The sequence below is a fragment of the Homalodisca vitripennis genome, chromosome 7, assembly GCF_021130785.1.
Source record: "Homalodisca vitripennis isolate AUS2020 chromosome 7, UT_GWSS_2.1, whole genome shotgun sequence".
Taxonomy (NCBI): domain Eukaryota; kingdom Metazoa; phylum Arthropoda; class Insecta; order Hemiptera; family Cicadellidae; genus Homalodisca; species Homalodisca vitripennis.
In genome coordinates, this window is record NC_060213.1 from 138,427,180 (window position 1) to 138,452,983 (window position 25,804).

Below are 25,804 nucleotides of genomic sequence, written 5' to 3' on the forward strand. Positions count from 1 at the left end.
TCGGAAACCAAAATTTTTTTAAATTCCGCTAGTAAGAAAAACGGTTGAAGATAAGGTTGCGAATTTGTACAATTTAAATATGAAATATATCTGGGGAGAATGACGTATTTTTATTAACAACACTTTTTTCTCGAAATAATTTTTATTTATGAGACGTTATTTTCTTAAATTAAACTTCATTAAAATATATATTTTCATTGATTTATAATCATTAAAAACATATCACATCCTGGAGCTATATATAGTTCATGTGCATTTTGAAAAATATCAAATTTTTATCATCCTCTTTTTAATTTGGCTTAGTTACAAAATTGCCCAACGTTTCCTAATGTGACTATTTGTATTTCCTTAGGTAACATTTTCTGATTTGTTCGCTACCAGGAAAGGTCATTGCAAAGAACTTAACTAAAATATATTTCACAAAATTCAAAAATATAAACCTTGTTCGCCCACGATCTTACTTTTGTGCTAACCTGCACAACGTAGCGGTTTCGAAACATAGCGTTGTTTAGGCAGTCCAGATACTCGAATTCCTGAAATGCATCGAAAGCAAAGCATTGGTTAGGAAATCCAGATACTTGAATTCCTGAAATGCTTCGAAAGCAAAGCATTGGTTAGGAAATCCAGATACTTGAATTCCTGAAATTCATCGAAAGCAAAGCATTGGTTAGGAAATCCAGATACTTGAATTCCTGAAATGCTTCGAAAGCAAAGCATTGGTTAGGAAATCCAGATACTTGAATTCCTGAAATGCTTCGAAAGCAAAGCATTGGTTAGGAAATCCAGATACTTGAATTCCTGAAATGCTTCGAAAGCAAAGCATTGGTTAGGAAATCCAGATACTTGAATTCCTGAAATGCTTCGAAAGCAAAGCATTGGTTAGGAAATCCAGATACTTGAATTCCTGAAATGCTTCGAAAGCAAAGCATTGGTTAGGAAATCCTGATACTTGAATTCCTGAAATGCTTCGAAAGCAAAGCATTGGTTAGGAAATCCAGATACTTGAATTCCTGAAATGCATCGAAAGCAAAGCATTGGTTAGGAAATCCAGATACTTGAATTCCTGAAATGCTTCGAAAGCAAAGCATTGGTTAGGAAATCCAGATACTTGAATTCCTGAAATGCTTCGAAAGCAAAGCATTGGCTAGGAAATCCTGATACACGTGTTTCTGGAATGCTCCGAAGGCACAGCACTGGTTAGGAAATCAAAATACTTGAATTACTGAAATGCTTCGAAAGCAAAGCATTCGTTAGGAAATCCACATACGCGTGTTCCTGGAATGCTCCGAAAGCACAGCATTGGTTAGGAAATCCAGATACACGAGATCCTGGAATGCTCCAAAGGCACAGCATTGATTATGAAATCCAGATACACGAATTACTAGACTGCTCCGAAGGCACAGCATTAATTAGGAAATCCAGATACACGTGTTCCTGGAATGCTCCGAAAGCACAGCATTGGTTAGGAAATGCACTGTAAAATAAAAATAGACAATCTTCACCCTCTGATAACAAGTTATCTAGACGATACGACAGGATAAGACCCCAACACAGGTGCAGATCTTGGGAATGACTGTGCATGTGTTTATATTGTTGAAATCTTACTTTTTTTAATCAACCTGAATTTGTGCTAATAGTTTACTAACTCATATCTCCAACATTACGTAGCTGTTGAGTTCAGCTCCATTTCGTCTTCCATTTAGTGCAGCGACTGAAATCTGGCGCTGTCACGGACTAGACTCCTGGAATGTACAGTCAACATCTGTCCGAAGAGATCCAAATAAGATGGGCGCCGAAGAAGCTCAAAACGAACTCTTCGTCGTTTCAACATTAGAGAGACCTGAACTTGTTCTGTTGTGAATTTTTCTCGTTGTTGAAACAAGATGAATCTAAGTGGGAGGTCAAATGGAATGGTACACTTGATCGTGCATCTCATAAAGACGATGAGAAAAACTCTTCACCTAGATGACACCTAGGTGTCTCTGATCAAAAACGATTCAATTCAATAATACTTCAAATCATGGTCTCTTATATCATTTGGAAATAATACTTAATAATATTGTAAAAACAAATTTTTACCATGAAATCTAATCTTTTCAAATTTCTAAGATGCCACCCATGAACAGACCTGCGGAGATCGCAAACATACACGACATCATGTAACGAGAGCTGGTCTGCAGGAGGGTGTAAGGAATGTTATCACGATTAGATCTCCGGGTCGGTTTCATTGGCCAGGATATTGTGTGGGCAATGCAACGCATTATAATATTGCACAGTGGTCTGCCTGCTGTATTATAATGAAGCAATGTAGGCGATAGCGTATCACTTGGGCTACTGGTCCGGGCGACACACACATACAAACACTTACTAAACCAGGTCGCCGTGCCCACTGAGGCGGCCTTCTGGTCTTGATATACCATATTGATTTCCCACTACCGGAGAGAACTGGGGAATTAGACAAGCGCTCAATTTGTTACAACCACCAGGGCCGTAGCTACACAGGGTGCTACTGGGCGACACACATATACACACACTTACTAAACCAGGTCGCCGTGCCCACTGAGGCGGCCTTCTGGTCTTGATATACCATATTGATTTCCCACTACCGGAGAGAACTGGAGAATTAGACAAGCGCTCAATTTGTTACAACCACCAGGGCCGTAGCTACAAAGGGGGCTAGGGCATCGATAAAGTATTTCTATTTTTTTGCGTCTTCCGTTATCAACCAAGAGAATTTTATAGGTAGGCTATAAGTAGAAACGAAACTATGGAAATTTCAGTCTCATTTATTGCGCTGCTGATTGCAAATTTAACCTATCCACCTTTCAATGGTGCCAATATGGTAGTAGGCCTATTATATATATATATATATATATATATATATATATATATATATATATATATATATATATATATATATATAATATGACGTGTACTACGCCGAGAAAATTATAAGCACAGGTTTTATTATTATTAAATAATTATAATTAAAATAATGTAATGATTCTAACAACAATGCATTCAAATCGAAAACGGTAAAACACAATACTGAGTTAATGAAAATAATTTCTATAGCGCTATCCGATAGAGTGTCCTAGTATTACCACTGACTAAAGCAAAACTAGCTATAAGTATTCTAGTTACTGACTCAGTAAGATGTAAAAACAGGCATGTCTTTGATTATGAGTCATGCAGTGTCAATTTGCATGTTCTCACGGCTGGGACGGTTTATCATAACATACTAGTTCAGATATGTTCATATGATTATTTTTCAGAGTGAAAAAAGTACTGTGCCAAACCAGGAACGTTAAACTACAGGCCTCGCAAAAGATGTTTGCGCATGGACGTAAATTTTCCTCACATTGTCGGCACTTTACATAAAGCTATAAGGAAATGTTCACAGCGAACGAAGCTTGTTTTATAACCAAAGTCAATCCGAACTTAGAGCTATCTCTGAGGTTAGTAACTTGACTAGTCAATAGAAGTCACTAGTGATGGGCTATGTAGAGGGTAGCTGTAGGTGTGGGTGTAGGATCTTGTGATTATTGAGTATAGCTCCAGTTCACCTTCCTTTTCGTCCAGCTTCTGGAATCTGACTCTGTCACAGACTTGACTACTGTAATCTGGAGTCATGTTCGTCTGAAGAGATCCAATTTTGCACCTGATGTGACACTGAGAACACCTCTTCACCTAGATTACACTATATTTTGTTGTCTAGGAGTCTCTGATGTCGAAACAATGCAGAGTTCATTTCGAGCTTCTTCGTTCCCAACTTTTTTTAGATCTATTCAGACGGACGTAGACTCCAGATTCCAGGAGTCAAGTTTGTGACAGCGTCACATTCTAGACTGTGCATTAAGAGGAAGGTGAACTGGTTCTAAACTTAATATTCACATTCAATCAACTCATCCCACCATAGCTACGTTATGTGTGAGATCTTGCTGTGAAGTACGTTCCAGTGAGACGTCAGTTTTTATATTCTCTCTGGTAATGTCAATGACATCAAGGTTGTAAAAATATTTCTGTTTAAGGAAATAAATTCTATTTTTAAATTTAGTGTGCCATTTCAAAGTGTGCCCAAGTATTTCATTACGTGGGCAGTGCTAGACCGTAAACGCTTCTCAAGAACCCGTCAATCAATCCGATTTTATCAAACCCGGTGCAGATGAAAATTGCAATTGGTCAGTACAATTTTTAGATGTCAAAATTCCTGCATATTATCAAGAGATCCAAATTTTTGATAAAACAGATAAATTCATCAGAAGAAAACAAAATTAAATGAAGCAAAGTTTAAATGAGAGTCCAACAAACAACATTTTTAATTTTTATGAATAATTTGGATGACTAGTTTGCGTCTTGATTTTGACATAAGCAATTATGACTATTATTAGCATGTTACACAATTTTTTATTTATCTTTTTTTATGCGCTTTCTTTTTAAAACAGCGTTCTAATTGGCAGTACTTTAGTGCACACGTTTACAGTAACTGTTAGAGTCTGTATAGAGGTGGCTAGCGCCTTCAATTTGTTTGGTAGGCCAGGGCGCCAAAGTCCTTCTCGTGACTCGCCTACAGTATTTGACATGTTAAAATGTCATATGATTGTACTCAGTTTGTTTACAAATTTATTTATTTTGTGATATTCCCGTTGCCATTATGGTTACCCATAAGAACAATACAAAATGTCTAAAAAGTCCCGTAACAATTTTGTTGAGAAAAATTTCAGGTCGGCTCGTTCAAGAGATGTCGGACAGAAATTACAATTTTCCAACCCCGTCGAGTAATAGGCTTCGCTGACGCTCAGCCAATACAATTTTCTACTATCTTGAAATTCGTTTGAACAGGACCATATTTTTTCTAATCTATAGGATCTGATTTTCGTTTGATAATCAGATAAGATAAATCGGATAAATATATCATTTGAGTGCTTGTTCAAGATTGAAAAATTATTTCTGAACTTAGTGAAATAGTGATGTTGAATAACTATGCCCAAAATGTTTCAGAACTACAGCTCAAACACAGGAACAGTTTGTTTGTAACATCCCCGTACCTCATGAGCTTTACAACTACAGCGTGAAAATAGCCTCAGTTTACAACATCGCTTAATGACAAGAACTATAACCTTCAGATGGGAGTGACACATTTAGTCTGTAGCGTTAATGTGAGAAACTGACGGCTTCCACGTGGTTCTGCCACCGTTAATTGTATGTTAGGGGGTTTGTGTGTATTGCCAACGGTGACTTTAGCTGTCTGTTGTTACTGGGTAACAATTGTGAGGGCGTTACTTAAGAAACGTAAACCCTAACGCATTCATTAGTACTAAAAATATTTTAAATGTTACTTCGCAGACTACCTCTGAATTATTTGAAAATTAATCCACTTTTAATACTTTTTACAAAAAACGAGCTCTGCTTTACAGATTAAGTTACAGCGTATATTATTAAAAGAATTTCTTTATTTTTATACAGCGATATTATTGATTTAAAACTGTTATTCACTGTACATATCAGCTTATAATAGAAAGATCTTACACTCTAGATTTGCCCCTTAAGGATACATCCGACTACAGAGCTAAAAAGATCCAATGGGAATCTTATACTCTAGAAGTTGACATTTAATTTGCTCTGTATAAAACACACAACCTGGTCTTTCTTGAAATATACAGGGTGTAACAAAAAGGTTGGGCTGGCTATGCATTTTCTGATTTTACGTTTGATTCTAAGCTAAAAATGAAGAATAACATTTTTTCAAATTTGCACTTCGTTTAGCCGCTAGCCGCCATTTTGTATTTTTTTTTTTTTTATTAATAAACTATTATCTCTAAAACTAGTTAAGCTCTGACCGTAAAACCAATAGCTTTTCACATTTTTAACTACCGTACTGAAGCATTCCGCAATGCAAGCGTGGACTAAAATATTCAGAATCTTGAAATAAAAACTTAATATAAACGCGTTCTCACCTAATTTATACTTGATAAATTCTGCTTTACGGTGGGAAAGGTGACTCGACTGTATCAGATTCATCGACGCTGGACGTGTCAGGGAGTTTAACAGCTCGTATCAACCCGCCTGTGGCCGCTCATCTCGCTTTACGAGCGAATATATCGTGGGTAACGGTGTCCAAATATATGCCCGGTCCGCCCAGTGGCGCTCTTCCGAGCGTTATTGGTGTTTACGAAATCCAAAATTTTGCCCAGAGAAAGGATAAAGACACTATTTTATGGGTACTTTCAAAACGGGAGGGCGTGGCCGTGTGCGACCCGTTAGCTCGTAAAGTGGGAGCATAACGTGCTGGGCGGCGAGGCCTCACCTGACGCTGGGGAGCGTAGGGAGTGTTGGGAGTATCTCTACTGAGGTGACAGAGGGAGAGTACTTACTTTGTGCGCAGTTGGTAAACCTGTCTGAGTAATGTCAACTGGAAGAGCATTTCTTAAAATCTGCTAGTTTTATGGTTCTAAGAAATAAGTAGATCGTTAGCCGAGCTAGTTTAGGCGAAGCTCTTCATGAGAGGGCATTAAAGGAGTCAAAAATATGAAAAAGCTATTTTCTCAGATAATATTTTTTAGAAATAGATCTTAATACACGTAAATAAATGTTTATTCCAGCGTTAGTGGGTCCTTCTAGTTTCTTTATTTGGTTGGCTGATGGTAATAAAAAATATTTATATTTAAAAGGGTCAGTCATAAATGTTGCAATCAAGAAAAAATATGATCTGAGAAAAAAATATCCGTTTTATATGATACCCACCCAATTCGTCCTCCTCAAAAGCTAATCTGGTTTCATGGTTTTTCTTAGGAAATTCTTTATATATTTTAATAAAAACTATGTGTGTGCTTATAGAGTGGAAATTGATTGATGGCTTCTACACTATAAAGTCTAATAAACGTACACAATTCATGAGGAAAAACATAAAAGTTGACAAGAATTTGAAGAAGCCACAGTTTCCCATGACCTTGACATTTTTTAGATTTAGATGTTAAAGGCTTGTCGGTTTTGCAAATTAAAGTATGAATGTTGTAATATGACCTGTCTTCACTTGAGCCAACCCAAGAGGTTGTTTCAATTATGTTATATACGTTATGTCATCGTAGCGATAAGTGTGACAGCGATAGCAAACACGATTTTACGGTTATTATTGCTGGAAAAAACTGTCAGCCAAAATCATCATAAGGCTCCAGTGAGACTGGTAAATCTGTATTTACGACTCATCATTTGCAGCCTGGAAAATCATACGCGGTTGTAAACATGTTTCAACACTATGAATTACCCTAAAATTTTTCCATCAACAAGGAAATCAAACACATAAACTTGGGACTTAATAAGCTGAAGGCGATGCCGTGGCGAGTGTATATCATCGGCAGGATGGACATGCACCGAGTTAACAAGCATGGATAGGCTGCCTTGAGTAATAAGGTGTGATGGTGATAAAGATTTCTGCGGGGCACTTAAGCAAGTGACTTGAGGACAACCGTGTCATATTTTTGGACGCGAGACTCAGCGCTGACAATCTAACCAACACCATTCACATTCCCGTACGAATTCTTCGATAACGTGCTCATGAATGTCGAAACGCATGAGGCTGCAGTATCTGACGCGATCGCATGATCGTCTCTGCATGATCATGCAGAGAAAAGATGGTACTGTACCAAAGATGATTTTAGGAGCATCTGTTTTACCCCCAGGATAAGAAATGTAAAATTTAAGACTTTATAGATATTAAGATAAACTAATTACATATATCCTTACACTCTGGATTAGGAATTGCTCACCAAAATGTACAAGCATTTAATAATTAATGCATTTCGTATTCTCTGTAAGGAACTGAAACAATAAATTTTCTACAAATAACGTAGCTATGGTATGAAGGGTTGATTCAATTGAATTTTGTGTTTAGTTCCTTTTATTGCATCGTCTGGTATCTAGAGTCATTTCTTCTGAAGAGATCCAAAGAAAGAACACTGAAAAAGCTCGAAACAAAACGTTTACATCATTTCTACATCAGAGACACCTATACATAGGTGAAGTGGTAGTCTCATTGTCTCATCAGGTGCACAACTGAGTGCACTACGATGTGATAGACACGATCTCTAAGCAGGGTGGAACAACCGACTGGAGCTAAACTCAAAATTCAACTGAATCAACCCTTCCTACCATAGCTACGTTATGTGTAGAAAACTCGGTTTCTCCACCGTGCTTAGAGATCTTGTCTATCGCATCGTAGTGCACTCAATTGTGCATCTGATGAGACAATGAGACTACCACCTCACCTATTTATAGGTGTCTCTGATGTAGAAATGATGTAAACGTTTTCTTTCGAACTTCTTTGTTTTTGACTTTCTTTGGATTTCTTCAGATGAACATGACTCCAGATTCCAGGAGTCAAGATACCAGGAGTAAGATACCAGGAGTAAGATACCAGGCGCTGCAATAGAAGGAAGATGAACTAGAGCTAAACTCAAAATTCAAATACATTTTCATTGTTTCAGAAAGCGGGTTCTCAAATAATGCAGTGCAATTTTTCTAAATTTTGCAACACTTTTTAGGTAAATTTTTAAGATCTAAAAGAGATTATCAATTGTTGTACAGTAAAATTAAATATCTGAAATTAAATCCTAGTCATATCTACTTTAAACGACTAAAATTATTTTGAACTCCCAGAACGATCTCTGTGGTTGACCTTTACAGACAAACCAATAATCAGGGCAATGTCTGTTTCGGAAAATGTGGCTGAAATAGCTACTGGGAGTATCACTACTTCTTCAACATTTTGTGATTATAAGATTTCAGTGTTGAGGTTTCCATGAGTGAGCTGACTAACTGATGATGCTTCTATATGCTTCAATCTCGGGCGGTCTGTGAATTGGCCGTATCGTTGAACGACAACCTCTAGATCGTTGAAGCAGAACTCAAACCACTGACAACGTTATCTTGCAGTCACTGATAACATCAAAACAGACGTAGACAACAGGGCAACAGCTGCGTCAGGATTACCGTGAACTAGAATCTCTGTAGGTCAGTAATCCCAACATAACTTACTAAAAATATATTTACGACTAAAATATTAATGATTTAAATAAAGCCTTGAAGAAGTAATATTTGAGTAGGCGAAATGTTCAACTTTTTTGTGAAATGTTTCATGTCGTATTTACATATTTTTTTGGCAAATGAAAAATTTAAGTTCAGAAGAATGTAATGAAGAAGATGCACTTAAATGTAAAATATCAGTGGTTTATGTTGGCCAATTTCAATTCTACCAGCCTTTGGCAAAGCATTAAAACATATTTTGAATCAACATCGTCTTTTTTAAGTCACAGGATTTTTAGTGACCAAAATATTTGTTGTTAAACAAGGAAGAATGCTGTTGAAGAGATTACGCACATTGTGGATTTAACTGTTAATAATGTATGCAGCCTTAAAGCACTGGGAGTGTAATAACTACCAGGAGTACCTCAGGGATCTACTCTGGCTCGGTTCTACTTGATTTATTTAAACTTCATTCACGTATCAGTCACAGACGGAAATTTCATTCAATACGTCAATTATATGACTCTATTTCCTTGCAAAATCCCTGTCTCTTTGGAAATTCGATCTAATAACCAACCAGAAATTTTTTGTTAATAGTATTAAAACAAATCACTCTACAATAAATAATATCCTTCATTGCTTGGATAGTGTTTTTTTAGGAAATCCGAACAGTAATGATACAATCTATAACTGTGATATCTATTCATATATGTGTTGATAATTTAAATAGTATCTCTTGTTTCTCTAAAAAACATCGCTTCTGTTTGTTTAATGTTTGTTTTACCACCGAGTACAAGATAATAACTACTTTTACTCACTTTTTCGACTAAAGTATTCTGTAAAAGTAGGTTTATATCCTGTGTTTCGCTAAAACGAAGCAATTTTGTTTTCTCAAACTGGACAAAGGTAATGTCAACTTCTGTTATTCGTAAAGATCGCTCTTTAAATATACATTTTAATGTTTGTCTGCCTCTAGGTATTTTAATGCGGCTAAACGTTTTATCTTTTTATGGAGGAAGCCATCTTAAACGGTCATATTATTTTTCACGTGCTCTAAAAGACACTTATTTTCTGCCAGACTAGAAGTGTATTATTTGTAAAAATAGCCTCCTTAGATTCGGAAGTTTGTTGTTTGTTTCCGCTATTTTTTACTCTTTTTGTATACAGTAACCCCAACACAGGCACAGCCTTATGGGGTACCTACATTTCCCTTATTTTGTAAAATGTATTGGTCTAATTATTAGTATTAAAGAAAGAAAGAAACCCCTAAAAGGATTTAACCTACTATTTTTAACGCTCGCGCAAAATATACCAATTGGAAATAAAATAAGTAGAATAAAATTTTATGTGTATTTGTTGTTTGCTGCTATTTTAAATACGTTATGTCATAGTGTTATTTATTTTTTAGCACTAATAATAATAGGTTGTAATATGCAGTTTATTTTGGGGAAAGAAATGATTTATTTATTATTATTATTATAAGAACAGCTGAAGAAATGAGAAACTTTTAAAGTATGTATACATAAGTTATAGCTTCAGCGAATGACATGTTTTTTATTTCTTTATGAGTTAAGAGGAAGTTAAATTTAAGAAACTAAAATGTTCTTAAAATAAAGATTTTTTTAAAGAAGTGTAAATTGCCTTTCCATCATGTACCTATCTTCAACCACTTTTTGGGCAAGATTTCCCAAATTTCTGCTTCAAATTCCTACGACACCACGTGAAATAATGACATTTTGGAATGTTATCAAAACGATCTCTTTAACCAAAGTTTTGTTAACATCTTATACTTTAGATTTGGAACACGAGGGTAGTTTGTTGATTAGCGATGTGAGATATGAAAAAAAATTTTGATGAACTATTTTGTTGATCACAATTCACTAACAAATTACTCACCAACAAAGTTTCATTTTAAATACGCTTGAGTATGAAATCATTCTCAAATCATTACGCATCATCAATCAATTAGACATTTCAAAATCAACCCTCTCTCGTGCCTTAGCACATATTCTAACTAAGAAACTCGTGGCTGTTTTCGTGAAATTAAAAAAAATATCTATCACTTAAATTTAAAAAAAAGTGTTTTTAACTTATTAACCCGGTAGGATGAAAAGGTTCTTTTGGGGTTTCAATGCTATCAGAGCGTATGTCTTATATGTAAGGCACTCTTGGCATTTTGTACAAAATTTATCTCATCATTAAGCTTTTATGGTTGTTTTCACGATGTTCGCGAGCCGGTATTTTTCAGGTACCCGCTACCGGACGGCCTGACTTCACCGTACTGGCCCGGTATCAAGAGGTAACACCCTGTAAGTGTTAGTAAACTGACCGGTAGCTCGCGATATCGATCTCGTTTCGCCATCGTTGCCTCACTCATTGTCTGCTTTATAATATATATCGCGGGGCGACCAATTAAGTGTAATTGGCATCCGACCTTTACTAGGCCATCGGTGATCGGTCGGAATTCGCCTACCGACAGGCGGACAGACAGACGGACAGACAGGCTCTGCTCCAGTTGATGGCAGGTTTCGCAAAGTCGGATTGTGCAAGTCCAAACCTGTCCGGCCGATCTGTAAACGGACCGCTGATACCATCATTGTGCAAGTACGTCAGCAAATAGCCAGCCCTTTACGTTAACAACACACAAGCTCGCTTATTTTTTTTATCAAAATCTTTTTATTGCAAATTTTCTACCCAAAATCGAGTCAAAAGATTTATCTTGGCCCTATCGTAGTTTAAACAAAATTTACATCTAAAATCGTTCCTGATAAATCGCCCTGAGCTAGACGCTTCGCTAACGCTCAGCCAAATCCCACGGAGTGACGTGCAATATCATTAGACACAATGTTCCTCGTAAAGAAAGGAAGCTTCATGCAGAAGTTCAAGACTACAGATCTGTTCATTAATTTAATTAATTTTAAACAAAATAAAAGTGCCCCACACCACATGACCCGTTACAGGTTTCACTGAGGTCGCATGCAATGTCTATAGCTCATTTAATTAGGCTAATACTCATTCATATTGTCCTTTTATTGAATTCTGGACCAGAGTTCTAAGTTTCTTACATCTTATTTGAATGAGAGATACCAAGCTCTACAATTGGATGGTATTACGTCAGTTTGAAGGTAGTTGGGTACGGCGTTCCACAGGGTTCTGTGCTGGGACCAATTTTTTTCATAATTTATATAAATGATCTCCCCACTGTAGTGATGGATGGAGTGAGCCATCCATACCTGTTTGCTGATGACTTGGCCCTATCCGTCACTGGTAAAAGTGATCAAATCTTGGAACTAAAACTTGACTAATGCTAATAGGCTTGGTCTGAATGATAAGAAAACCCTTGAAATCATGCTTACTCTCAATACAAGAAAATATGTAGATTATGAACCAGTCAAATTCTTAGGTATTACGCTTGAACCTCACTTAGGATGGGAAGTCACATTGAGGCTGTTGTGAAGAGTTTGTCAAAAGATTCATATTAAGAGTACTTAGCATATGTGTATCTCATATGCCCTCATCACAGTATACTATGGTCAGATATTTAGTTATATATCTTATGGCATAATGCTGTGGGGTAACCGTCACTCTGTTAATAAGGTTTAAGTATGTCAGAAAAAGGCGGTTCGATTGATATGTGGGGCCAAGCCTAGAGACCATTGTAAGCCTTTATTTGTTAGGTTAAGATACTCACTGTAACTTCTCTCTACATATTAAATTGTTTAATCTATGTTTAAAAGCATGTTAACAGTTTTACCAATTTATTAAATATAATATATATTAAAAAACAATGAAGTGCTTTGAGGTAATGGCACTCAAATTTTTCAATGTTCTTCCATTAGGCACGAGAAAATTACCTGAGATCAAATTCAGTGAAAGACTTTCTGGTTAGCAACTCTATTTATTCTACTTCTGAGTGATTTTTATTAAATTTTAATAATTTAAATATTTAAACTAGATCTTTTTAATTTGTTGTGTAATTTTATTATCGTTTATTTATTACTATTTGTTACTCTTTTGACCTGTTGTGTGACTTACTATTCATTTACTTCACTTATTGCTTCTATGTAATTTTTAACCATAAGTTTAATAAGTTACTTTGAATGCAAATTTACTTTATCTAGCACGATTATCATATTGAACCTTATTATTGTATTAAACATTTCATGAGACTCTTTGCATGTATTGTTTTGGTCAATAAATATCTTGAATCTTGAATCCTGAATCTGTTATATATTGTTTACTGATTTTTGTCATGCATAAGTTTCAGCCATTTACCTGAAGAAGAGATCAGATTGCAGGTCTCGAAACGTAGTGTTACTCATTGTATTGTAACAATTAACGATGGCAAATGTCCGGAAGATGTTGTTTCTAAGTCATATTAAATGGGCAGATTTGTTTGAATGAATCAAAACTCATAATTTCACCAGGTGATGTTAGGTATGGTAGATATTTTGATGTGGAGTTTTTCTTGTTTATGTCTATGGACTGTGAGCTATGGATTAATTTTCAACACTTGTTTGGATTTTTATTGTGGTAATTTCCTTTTAGCAAGGAAAGCCAGCATTGTTTCTTGAACGGAGAGGTGGTTGAAGGAAACTATGCCAGTCCAGTGGGATCCTCCAATTAAACTGATCTCTAATTTCAAAGGCTTCTATGATAATTATTGAGCGTCATAAAAATGCTTAGGAAGGCTCTACGAACCCAACAAACCTTAAACATTGATTTCCTACAAGAACGATACACGTACTGGTCTGATATCCATAATCTTGTCGGAACTTTTTGGTATTCTCCTCGTACCCAAATCCCTTACACATTTATCACCTGCTGATGAAGCTATCAGGCCCATCCTCCAGCGGACGAGCCATATAAATAGCTCCCGTAAAAGGTAGGCACATCAGCGTTAATTATAGGTCAGCATTGACTCACGGCTCCGGCCTGATCTGGTAGTAGAACTCCACGCCGCGTGCCGGTCCACCAGCCGCGAGCCCAGCCTGGTACAAACTAGAGCAGAGCGTCGCAGACCAGCTCCGACTACAACCAGGGTTGTAACGTCGGTGGCTCGATCTGGTGGGGACAGTTTGGTCCTAAGCTACTTCTGTGAAACAATGAGGTTGGTTATTACTTCGCGGGAGAATCTTTCAGCCTATTGCAAAAGTCCTCTTGGTGTCACCTATAGAAATTTTACTTTACCACACGTGCCTCCCCCACCCCACAGATTCCAAAAACACTCCCTCCCTTTCTTAAGGGTGTAACAAATTTCTGAGGCTTATAGTACTCATGATTCCAAACAAAAACTTACCTATAAATATAGGTTAAAAATTGGTCGTTTAGCCGATAGCAGCCAATTTGTTTTTTTTATTATTATCTCTTTAACTAGTATACCTGTAGATACCAAATTTTGCACATTGCTTATGGCAGATAGGCAAAACATTACCTAAGTATAGGTTTAAAAATGGGTCGTTTATCGACTAACGGCAATTCTTTTATAAAACATTATTATCTCTAGAACTAGTAAAGCTATATCTATAGATACCAAATTTTGCACATAGGTTATGACAGATAGGTAAAACATTACCTATAAGTATAGGTTGAAACATGGGTCGTTTACCCACTAGCATAGACCAATATTTTATAAAACAATTATTATCTTCAGAACTAGTAAAAATATAGATTCCAAATTTTGCACATAGGTTATGACAGATAGGTAAAACATTACCTATAAGTATAGGTTGAAATATGGGTCGTTTACCCACTAGCATAGACCAATATTTTATAAACAATTATTATCTTCAGAACTAGTAAAACTATAGATTCCAAATTTTGCACATAGGTTATGACAGATAGGTAAAACATTACCTATAAGTATAGGTTGAAACATGGGTCGTTTACCCACTAGCATAGACCAATATTTTATAAAAAATTATTATCTTCAGAACTAGTAAAAATATAGATTCCAAATTTTGCACATAGGTTATGACAGATAGGTAAAACATTACCTATAAGTATAGGTTGAAACATGGGTCGTTTACCCACTAGCATAGACCAATATTTTATAAACAATTATTATCTTCAGAACTAGTAAAAATATAGATTCCAAATTTTGCACATAGGTTATGACAGATAGGTAAAACATTACCTATAAGTATAGGTTGAAACATGGGTCGTTTACCCACTAGCATAGACCAATATTTTATAAACAATTATTATCTTCAGAACTAGTAAAACTATAGATTCCAAATTTTGCACATAGGTTATGACAGATAGGTAAAACATTACCTATAAGTATAGGTTGAAACATGGGTCGTTTACCCACTAGCATAGACCAATATTTTATAAAAAATTATTATCTTCAGAACTAGTAAAACTATAGATTCCAAATTTTGCACATAGGTTATGACAGATAGGTAAAACATTACCTATAAGTATAGGTTGAAACATGGGTCGTTTACCCACTAGCATAGACCAATATTTTATAAAAAATTATTATCTTCAGAACTAGTAAAACTATAGATTCCAAATTTTGCACATAGGTTATGACAGATAGGTAAAACATTACCTATAAGTATAGGTTCGAAACATGGGTCGTTTACCCACTAGCATAGACCAATATTTTATAAAAAATTATCTATCTTCAGAACTAGTAAAACTATAGATTCCAAATTTTGCACATAGGTTATGACAGATAGGTAAAACATTACCTATAAGTATAGGTTGAAACATGGGTCGTTTACCCACTAGCATAGACCAATATTTTATAAAAAATTATTATCTTCAGAACTAGTAAAACTATAGATTCCAAATTTTGCACATAGGTTATGACAGATAGGTAAAACATTACCTATAAGTATAGGTCGAAACATGGGTCGTTTACCCACTAGCATAGACCAATATTTTATAAAAAATTATTATCTTCAGAACTAGTAAAACTATAGATTCCAAATTTTGCACATAGGTTATGACAGATAGGTAAAACATTACCTATAAGTATAGGTCGAAACATGGGTCGTTTACCCACTAGCATAGACCAATATTTTATAAAAAATTATTATCTTCAGAACTAGTAAAACTATAGATTCCAAATTTTGCACATAGGTTATGACAGATAGGTAAAACATTACCTATAAGTATAGGTTGAAACATGGGTCGTTTACCCACTAGCATAGACCAATATTTTATAAAAAATTATTATCTTCAGAACTAGTAAAACTATAGATTCCAAATTTTGCACATAGGTTATGACAGATAGGTAAAACATTACCTATAAGTATAGGTTGAAACATGGGTCGTTTACCCACTAGCATAGACCAATATTTTATAAAAAATTATTATCTTCAGAACTAGTAAAACTATAGATTCCAAATTTTGCACATAGGTTATGACAGATAGGTAAAACATTACCTATAAGTATAGGTTGAAACATGGGTCGTTTACCCACTAGCATAGACCAATATTTTATAAAAAATTATTATCTTCAGAACTAGTAAAACTATAGATTCCAAATTTTGCACATAGGTTATGACAGATAGGTAAAACATTACCTATAAGTATAGGTTGAAACATGGGTCGCTTACCCACTAGCATAGACCAATATTTTATAAACAATTATTATCTTCAGAACTAGTAAAACTATAAATTCCAAATTTTGCACATAGGTTATGACAGATAGGTAAAAACATTACCTATAAGTATAGGTTGAAACATGGGTCGTTTACCCACTAGCATAGACCAATATTTTATAAAAAATTATTATCTTCAGAACTAGTAAAACTATAGATTCCAAATTTTGCACATAGGTTATGACAGATAGGTAAAATATTACCTATAAGTATAGGTCGAAACATGGGTCGTTTACCCACTAGCATAGACCAATATTTTATAAACAATTATTATCTTCAGAACTAGTAAAACTATAGATTCCAAATTTCGCCCATAGGTTATGACAGATAGGTAAAACATTACCTATAAGTATAGGTCGAAACATGGGTCGTTTACCCACTAGCATAGACCAATATTTTATAAACAATTATTATCTTTAGAACTAGTAAAACTATAGATTCCAAATTTTGCACATAGGTTATGACAGATAGGTAAAACATTACCTATAAGTATAGGTCGAAACATGGGTCGTTTACCCACTAGCATAGACTAATATTTTATAAACAATTATTATCTTCAGAACTAGTAAAACTATAGATTCCAAATTTTGCACATAGGTTATGACAGATAGGTAAAACATTACCTATAAGTATAGGTCGAAACATGGGTCGTTTACCCACTAGCATAGACTAATATTTTATAAACAATTATTATCTTCAGAACTAGTAAAACTATAGATTCCAAATTTTGCACATAGGTTATGACAGATAGGTAAAACATTACCTATAAGTATAGGTCGAAACATGGGTCGTTTACCCACTAGCATAGACTAATATTTTATAAACAATTATTATCTTCAGAACTAGTAAAACTATAGATTCCAAATTTTGCACATAGGTTATGACAGATAGGTAAAACATACACACAGCACGATCACTTTATAGGTATGCTTGCATAAGCCGGGAGCAACAAACATTTTGTCAGTTGAAAGGCTGTTTGTCATCAGTTATAAAAAATTACAAGGTACCAAATGTTTTGCAACTTTTATAACAATTCCAATGGTACTTATTTTAACTAAATCCGTCGGCGTATAAGCGAGCATCGCCACTTTGAAGGTTCGTTTGCACAAGCCGAGATTAACAAAGGGCTGATGCCTCTCAACTGTGACGTGTTTTTTTAATATCTCAAATTATAATAAGATATCGATTACATCTAAATCCCATAAGATCTTTTCTATCACCAGGAACTGTTCAAACTTGGTACAAAATTAGATTTTATAAAAATCTTGACTAAGTTCATTGGCAACCCGGTACGGCATTTCGTTCCATTATGGCGATCGTTCAATCTTTTGAAAGGTCACAATTCCAGTATTTCCAAAAACTGTTCTGGAATGCTTATAACATTTCCTAGCCATTTTGTTACAGACAATTTTCGAACAATCTCGAACTGTTCGTAGAATATCGAGTTGGCTAAATGCAAGTTTCTTGAAAAAAAATGGTTAATATTTCAGTTGTCACAAAATCTTCCTACTACTTCCTTCTGAGCTGGAAGGACTATTTAAAAGTAAACTCAACTTTAAATGCGATCTTCTGATGGAAGTTAGCAGAAACAACATATACCATGGTCCTTAGTGTTGTCAATTTGGACTGCAGAGACAAAAGATAAAAATCGCTGTGATTATAGGCGGTACTGCCTTTGACGCGGCCCAAGATGAAAAGAAAAGGTTATTTTCTGGCCATCGGAGGTCGCCGCACAGCCCTTCGTTTTCAGTGCACAAGAACCCAATCCACTTTACATGTATTATAGCTATATACTACAGCAGTTTAGCTACATGTACTATATATATAACTAGTCATATATTGTACAGCAGTTTTAGTAAGCAAGAGAAGATATTCAGTGAAACAATCTCAAAATATCTCTTGTTCTGTACCAACCTAGTACGACAAGATCCTCACGCACAGGCCAACACTGCAGCAAACTCTGTCATAATGCATTACACTATATGCCACGATAAAACTGTCAGATAAGGTGAAGGTGTTATTTCAGCTACATGTATTATAGCTAGACATACATTGTATTATAGTTTAAAAGCTCTCTTAAAGAAGCAATATATTTCTAAAACTCATATACATGGTGTTAAGAAGATTTCCTCACATAGTTACTATATGTTACTCAAAAGAAAGCCTCCCTATCTGATCATTAATAAATACTCGCTACGATTTCAGTTGGAGATATCATGATTATTTCCGAGTGTTCGGGCATGTAGCGAAATTTAAAAAAAATATATAAATAAAAGTTGGGGAAATCATTGGTGTTATTGAGTTACATGGGTGTGAGTGTATACGATTTTATAGTCTACAAAGAAATAGCTGGTGACACCTCCTGAAAATCGTCATAGAAAGGTAAGAAAATTAAGAAGAGAAAACATATACTGGACGGATTTTTCAAAAACCACATGACTCTGATAGATTCGAAAATATAAACCCCAAGGTTTGTTGATTTGATATGAATGCATTGAAAATAAAGTCGAACTTGCCTTTTTAAAGAACAATTTGCTAAGGAGTGGGGGAGGTTGTGAATTTAAACGGAAAACACTTGTTATTTTATTTTAAATTGATGTGATTGAAAATCCAAAATGAGCATGTATTTTATTTTTTATTATATGCTGTATATTTTTAGCAGTATATAGTATCAATGGATGTTTGATAAATATACCCTAAATTCCTTTATAGGCTATGAACCTTTAAACGAATGTTTTTAAATTCTCAATTCCATTTTTTACGATGGCTCGTTAAGATATTATAATATTTAAAAGAGTACTTATCACAACCAATTAGAGAAAGATAATATATTGATACGATCAATTGTGTATAGCATTGTTTACTATACATAGAATTAATGCTATTAAAATGCTATTGTTTTGCTTTCCCTGATAGCTGAGCGATTATCACCCCACATTATCACCTCAGGGGTCCGGGTTCGAATTCCGGTTTGGGCCACGCCAACAAATAACCATCTGGGCCCAGCCTAAAGTAATGCCATGGTTTGTTTCCAAACCAAACCCAGCGATAACGGGGTTAATGTTTGTTTTATATTTATGTTTACCCCTTCCTTGGTTATGAAACCTGCAAGCACCTGTGGAACTCTAAAATCTTCGGGTATTAAAATGATTTAAAAACATGTTTTATAAATTACCATTGTATCCAATAGATTACCAGTAAATATATGCCTTTATAGCTCAACGCCGACCTTAAGATTAGCGATGTGTTTAAGTCATCGTTCACAGAATGTGAATTTTGACTTTAGCTCCGTTCAGCTTCTGTTATCTGACGCTGTCTCAGACTTGATTCCTGGAATCTGGCTGGAGCCATGTTCGTTTGAAGAGATCCAAAGAAAGTCGACGACGAAGAAACTCAAAACGAAACATTTACATCGTTTCGGCATCAGAGACACCTATATATAGGTGAAGTGGTAGTCTCATTGTCTCATTTGTGTTATGTGTCAATTGTGTACTTTATTGTGTCTCACAATTGATGAGACACAAGGCACACATGAGACAATGAAACTACCACTTCACCTATTTAAAGATAATTTACAGAGTGGATAATTTACAACATAAATTAAAATTGAGCCAATAATATTCAATTTTTAGTAAATATGGTTTTCGAATATAAAATCCCAATCAAAAGAATATATGCCCAAATATTTTCAAAGCTTTCTTAGTTGGGTGAATTAAATTTGGGTATCAAAATATTTCTTTTCGCGTTCTTTTTAAAGTAAATGGCTCGTCTAACATGTGTGATTATATGCCCTTCATGTCACCTATGAGCGCTAGTTGTGTAGTACACCGCTAGGAGCGATAGTTACCTCGTTTTTCATTGGGTATGGGGGTTTTCTTCAGCATCAGGGACGTAACCAGCGAGGGGATCCTGGGGGTCTAGACTCCCCCATTTTCAATTTTTTCAATTACTTATTTAGCAAATGATTATTATTATTTAAATAGTTCAGTAATATTGATATGTACTACTGAAAGATCACTCATTCTTAACATTGAAACTTGCCAAGAACCTTTTAAGGAACAAAATGTGTAATGGGCGGTTGACTGCACTCTCCTTACTTTATGTCCACTACGGGAAAATATCAGTTAGAGGGGGGGGGGTCAACCCTCTCCAAACATTTCTCCTGGCCACGTTCTTGTGTGTGTAAAATCAAAATATCAGCTGTTAAATGATGTTCATAAGATTATTAATTATTTACGTTACTGTATTTTAAATCAATTTTAGTAAATATATCCATATTGTCATATTTACTCATGTTTAATTTACTAAAAGCTATGTCCATGATACTCACAGTCTAACTTAATTTAATTCTTTTAACTTATCAACTATTTTATGTTGTATGACAACAAATGTTTATGTTCATATTGTGTCTATAACCTTGAACACTTGAACCGAAACGTTTGCAAACCAATGTCAACAGAATTAACTAGTTTTTGGTATTATCAAAAATTATGGTATTGATAAATTTGAAATTGGCGCCACGTGTATGGAACCGGAAACTAGGGTCTTCAACTTCCTTTCGAGTTAGGGTGGGTACTACAACACTAGAGTGCGTTGAACCAACACAACTTAACATTGACATTCCAGTCTAGTATTTTTTCATTTTCATTTTATGTCTTAATCCCTTTTCTCAAAGATGTAAAATGTTAAATACAGCGAAATTACAGATCAATACACGAACTATATAATTTATATACAGTGCTTACAATTTATTTCAAGGGTTTCAACATTATCTAATGGCACCGGATTTCCTCTCTATGCACTCTGTCATTAATCTGAATCGTTATTGTGATTGAGATCATTTGACTGATTGTATGAATGAAAGTTGTTCTGTACTGAGCATTGTGAAATTATGACCTCCCAGGGCTCATTCTTACTTCAACCACAGTGGGCTCTTTGTATACTGGAATTGTAGGCAAGAATAGGTCAAAACTGGCATCTAAATTTCCACCCACATGGATTTTAAGGGCCATCCAAATGGTCGTATTAGATTGGGAATCCGAACAATAGAGTTCGGAACCTTATTTGTTATAATAGGCGAAACTAGAACACCTTCAGACATAAGCTTCAAATTAAAAGTAAATGTTTATTAAGTGATTCACACCTGATAGAAGGTTAAAAGTAGTGATGTAATTGTATTCCGTCTTTGTTGATAGTTAATTAATATTTTCAATGCTATTAGTGATGCAGTCTTATTTGGTAATTATTAAAATTGGTATGAATGTAGGTTAAAACTCTGATTTTAGTATAAACATAACGTCCATAAATATACTACCATCGAAAATAAAAAGTTAAAATTAAGTAAAACTATACACTTTGTTTATAAGGACGTATTTATTCCAGTCCAATTTACGAATTTGTCCTGCTCAACCCACGCGCTAATGCTGTGTCCTTTTAATAAAATGTAAAGCAAGTTAATATTATTAGGTACATTTTGAAAACAATATGACATATTGTGATCATATCACATATGAAGTAACTTTTCAACATTCTTTCGTGTATTTAATTTTCATGAGCTCCTGAGTTTGAAACTAACTAATTTTATTGTTTTGTTTGTTAATTATTTTACTAATTTTATTGTTTTATTTTTAATTGTTCTACTAATTGTGTTGTTTTATTCGAGAATTGTTTTAATGGACGATCGTGTACAACAATTTTAACGTTATCTGACTCAGCAATGTTTTACAAAATAAATGTTTGATATAAAAAGTTTTTGGTATTATTAATTACTCTATAGTTAGTTTATTCACAGGTGAAAATTGTAATACTGTCATTTATATTACGGTTTATTTATTTGTTAGCGAATCATTTTGGTTGGAATCTTGTTATTGTTAAATTGATAGTAATGTTGCTATTAAAGATGGGAGATCGAGGAAAGGGAATTGTTGGATGTATACGTTTACATTTATTTAGCAGTATTATTACTGGTGTCAAAGTTTGATAAATTTCATTGCTTATCATATTAGTGTCTGACATCTTCGTAAAGATTTTAACATTAAACATTGAGCGTATTGCAAGAAGATTCAGTAGATCTAAATAATTTGTCATCTTTTCAGCTTCATTTTTTTCTGTGCGTAGACTATATTGGGAGTTTGGATTTATCAAGTTGACTACGGTAGACCCGCCAGTGCATTCTGCATGGTCTGGATACTCAAGACTACTCATTGTAGAGCAGTAGTGAAGGTGTTAACCCTTTACGTAGATTGTATCCATTTAAATAAATTATTCTGTCTCTGATTAGTTGTGTGACACACTCACTACGTACTTCCAAGTAAAGGGTTGACTACATTTATTACAGCTATAAATTATTTTACAATAGCCTAACGACAACATTTCATCTTTATGAGTGTATAAATTCCGTTATGAATTTTTTTAAATAGGTCCAATTCTAACATCATAAATATCTTTAAAACTATAAAGACGTTTACAGATTAAAGTTAAGCAACTACTCTTAAAGTTTACGTTTTTATTGATCCATTCGAATGTCAGTTAAAATTTTAATTTTTATAAAGAGAACGTTAGCATTTTTGTCATCTCTAGTGATATGGCTAAGCTTCTTTGAAAGGATTTCGAGGGTGTTCTAGAGCAGGCCATAGGTCATAGGTTTATCAAGTGAAAATTTGAGTCAGATAGGGGATGAGCTATGGTGTTATTTGGAGCTCGTAGAGTATCTCTTCTATGCTCATATCCATTGGCCTAAGGCGAGGATCTTGTCATATTAGGTCGCTGCAGCGTAAGAGATTGTGAGACTGTTTCACTAAAGATAATTATAAATTGCTTAATTAAAATACTGTACAATGCATATCTAGTTATAATAAATGTAGTTAAACTACTATAAAAAGGCAGGCGCGCCTGTACTTTCAATATATTTATATCAAATCAACAAACATTGGGATTTATATTTTCGAATTAATGAGGGTCATACGTTTTTTTGAAAAAAAAACCCATAACTATAAATTTTAAACAGTTTATCACTTTTTTCCTTTCTTCCTTTTCTTACCTTCCTATATCGATTTTCAAGAGGATTCACTGACAATTTCTTTTTAGACGACAAAATCATATACACCCGAAGATGTAGCACTAATAATTTCCCCAACTTTTGTAATACAAAATTGCCATGCCAATTTTTAAGGTAAATATACTTTTTTTCGCTTCTTACCCGAACGCACGGAAATAATTATGATATTTCGAATTTCAATCGCAGTGAATGATTTTTAATGATGTCGTTTAGTGATTTGTTTTATTATTGACGATCAAAATGGGAGGCTTTCTTTTGAGTAACATACGATGAAGATGTGAGCACATCTTCTGATTTGTTAAAACCATATTTAAATATGTCTTTTAAAAATATAATGCAACCAGAGTACAATATACGTCTAGCTACCTGTATAATATATGTAGCTAAAATAACACCTTTACCTCATCTGACAGGCTTGTCGTGTTAGGTAGGGTAATGAGTTATGGCAGAGTTTTGCTGCGGTGTTATTTGGAACTCATAGAGTATCTCTTACATACTCGTTCCCATTGGCCTGTGTGAGGTGGAGGATCTTGTCATACTGGGTCGGTACAGCACAACGCTGTTTATAGTACTGATAAAAGTGCTATGGTCACTGACAGGACTTTAACCAGCGTAGTATCTAACTTACACTTTGCGGTCACTGGATTTCACTATAAATACAGTGATTTTGACATTCTTTGTCTAGAGATAAACCCAACTACCACTGCTGGTCTATAGTGAGTGATACCTTACATAGCACAAAAAATCTGAGCCACAATTAACTTGTTACAAATTTTACAGCGATATTTTTATTATTTACTCTAAGATGTGGATAATATAAAATATTATGGTAGTTTCCAATTGATTTTATATAGGTAAGAAAACCTTTAAACGGGGGAAAATATAAATACGTTTTATCCTGTATATAAGTTTTCACTTTTTCATTTAATGTAAATGCCAACACACTTTTCAATTATAAAAACAGCACACTCAGTAACTTTTGAAACGCAGTTGTAAGAGAAACGCGCGTGTAAGATTCCGCGTCTGACGCATGTGGTGCGAATTTTAATTATAATATTTATCTCGAAATAAGTGCTTCCACGGTCAAACCCATTGCATTCTTGGCCACACCCAGTCCTTATGTTGAGTGATTTCGAATCTGGTGGGTTAAAAGGTTCCAGCGTCTCGAAGGCCTCTTCGAAGTATTTCCTGTTACACAATCACGTGTGAACACACATGTCGATAGTGTTACAAATACTGAGGTCTGAGATATTTTATTGAATTTTTTACGATATTTCAGATAATACATGTACGGTTTGTAAAAAAACACAAAAGGTCACAATTTCCAATACTGAACTCTGCGAGTAAAGTTATATATGTAATCCTTTGAGACACGCGAATAGTTAGGTCGTCAATGAATTTCCAGCAATAAAGAACTTTGCGTGCTTCACTACTCGCAGTAAAGCTCATGACTCTAAACTTTGTCGACCTTAAAACAATTTTAAGTGCGGCTCTGAAGATTTTTTCAGTTGTTGCCATCCAAAATTCAAGAGTAATTTAAACATTTCAAATTGAACTTAGTTTCAATTCAAAATTTCCAAGTTCTGTTAACAAGCAAACTGTTCAAATTCAAAAGTTGTGGATGAAAAGTTGCTCTAGTAAATTTCAATTACCTTGCCAAGGGTTATCCAATTTATCCAACAGTTGGATGGTCCAGCGCACAATCCCACTCACCACATTTCACTCACTGAGTCACACAGATTGAGATACCCAACACCGTGTTTGTCCTTTCGTCCCATCACCGCTACTGCCGGGTCGCTGTATGTACACCATCACAGCCCCGGGGTCGGGGGTCAGGGCCGGTGCCCTCGCCTCGCCACAATCGGTGCCCTCCGGCCCGACCCCTGACCTCCACCTCCACCTTTGACCTCCACCCAGACGTTGCAGCCACTCGATAACAGCGTCCCCGCACCGCTTCCTAGCGCTGTGACTTCACAATCCCGAATCTTGTCAACCGATTGAACTGGGGCTTAGCCCCAGACGTCCATCTTTGGTCCATAAATTAAAAAAAGGTTTTTACGGACCTGCATGTACATCCGTAAAAATACAAAATTATGTCAGACCATATATT

General features: G+C 35.0%; 1 protein-coding gene across 1 annotated transcript in view; it reads right to left on the minus strand.

Annotated features, from left to right (window-relative positions):
• LOC124366409 (polycomb protein SCMH1) overlaps window positions 1–25,458 on the minus strand; it is a 258,541-nt gene extending 233,083 nt beyond the window's left edge. The window contains exon 1 of the mRNA XM_046822940.1: window positions 25,347–25,458. The gene's annotated coding sequence lies outside the window, so the exon portion shown is untranslated. The remainder of the gene's footprint in view (window positions 1–25,346) is intronic.
• Between the last annotated feature and the right edge of the window lie 346 nt (window positions 25,459–25,804).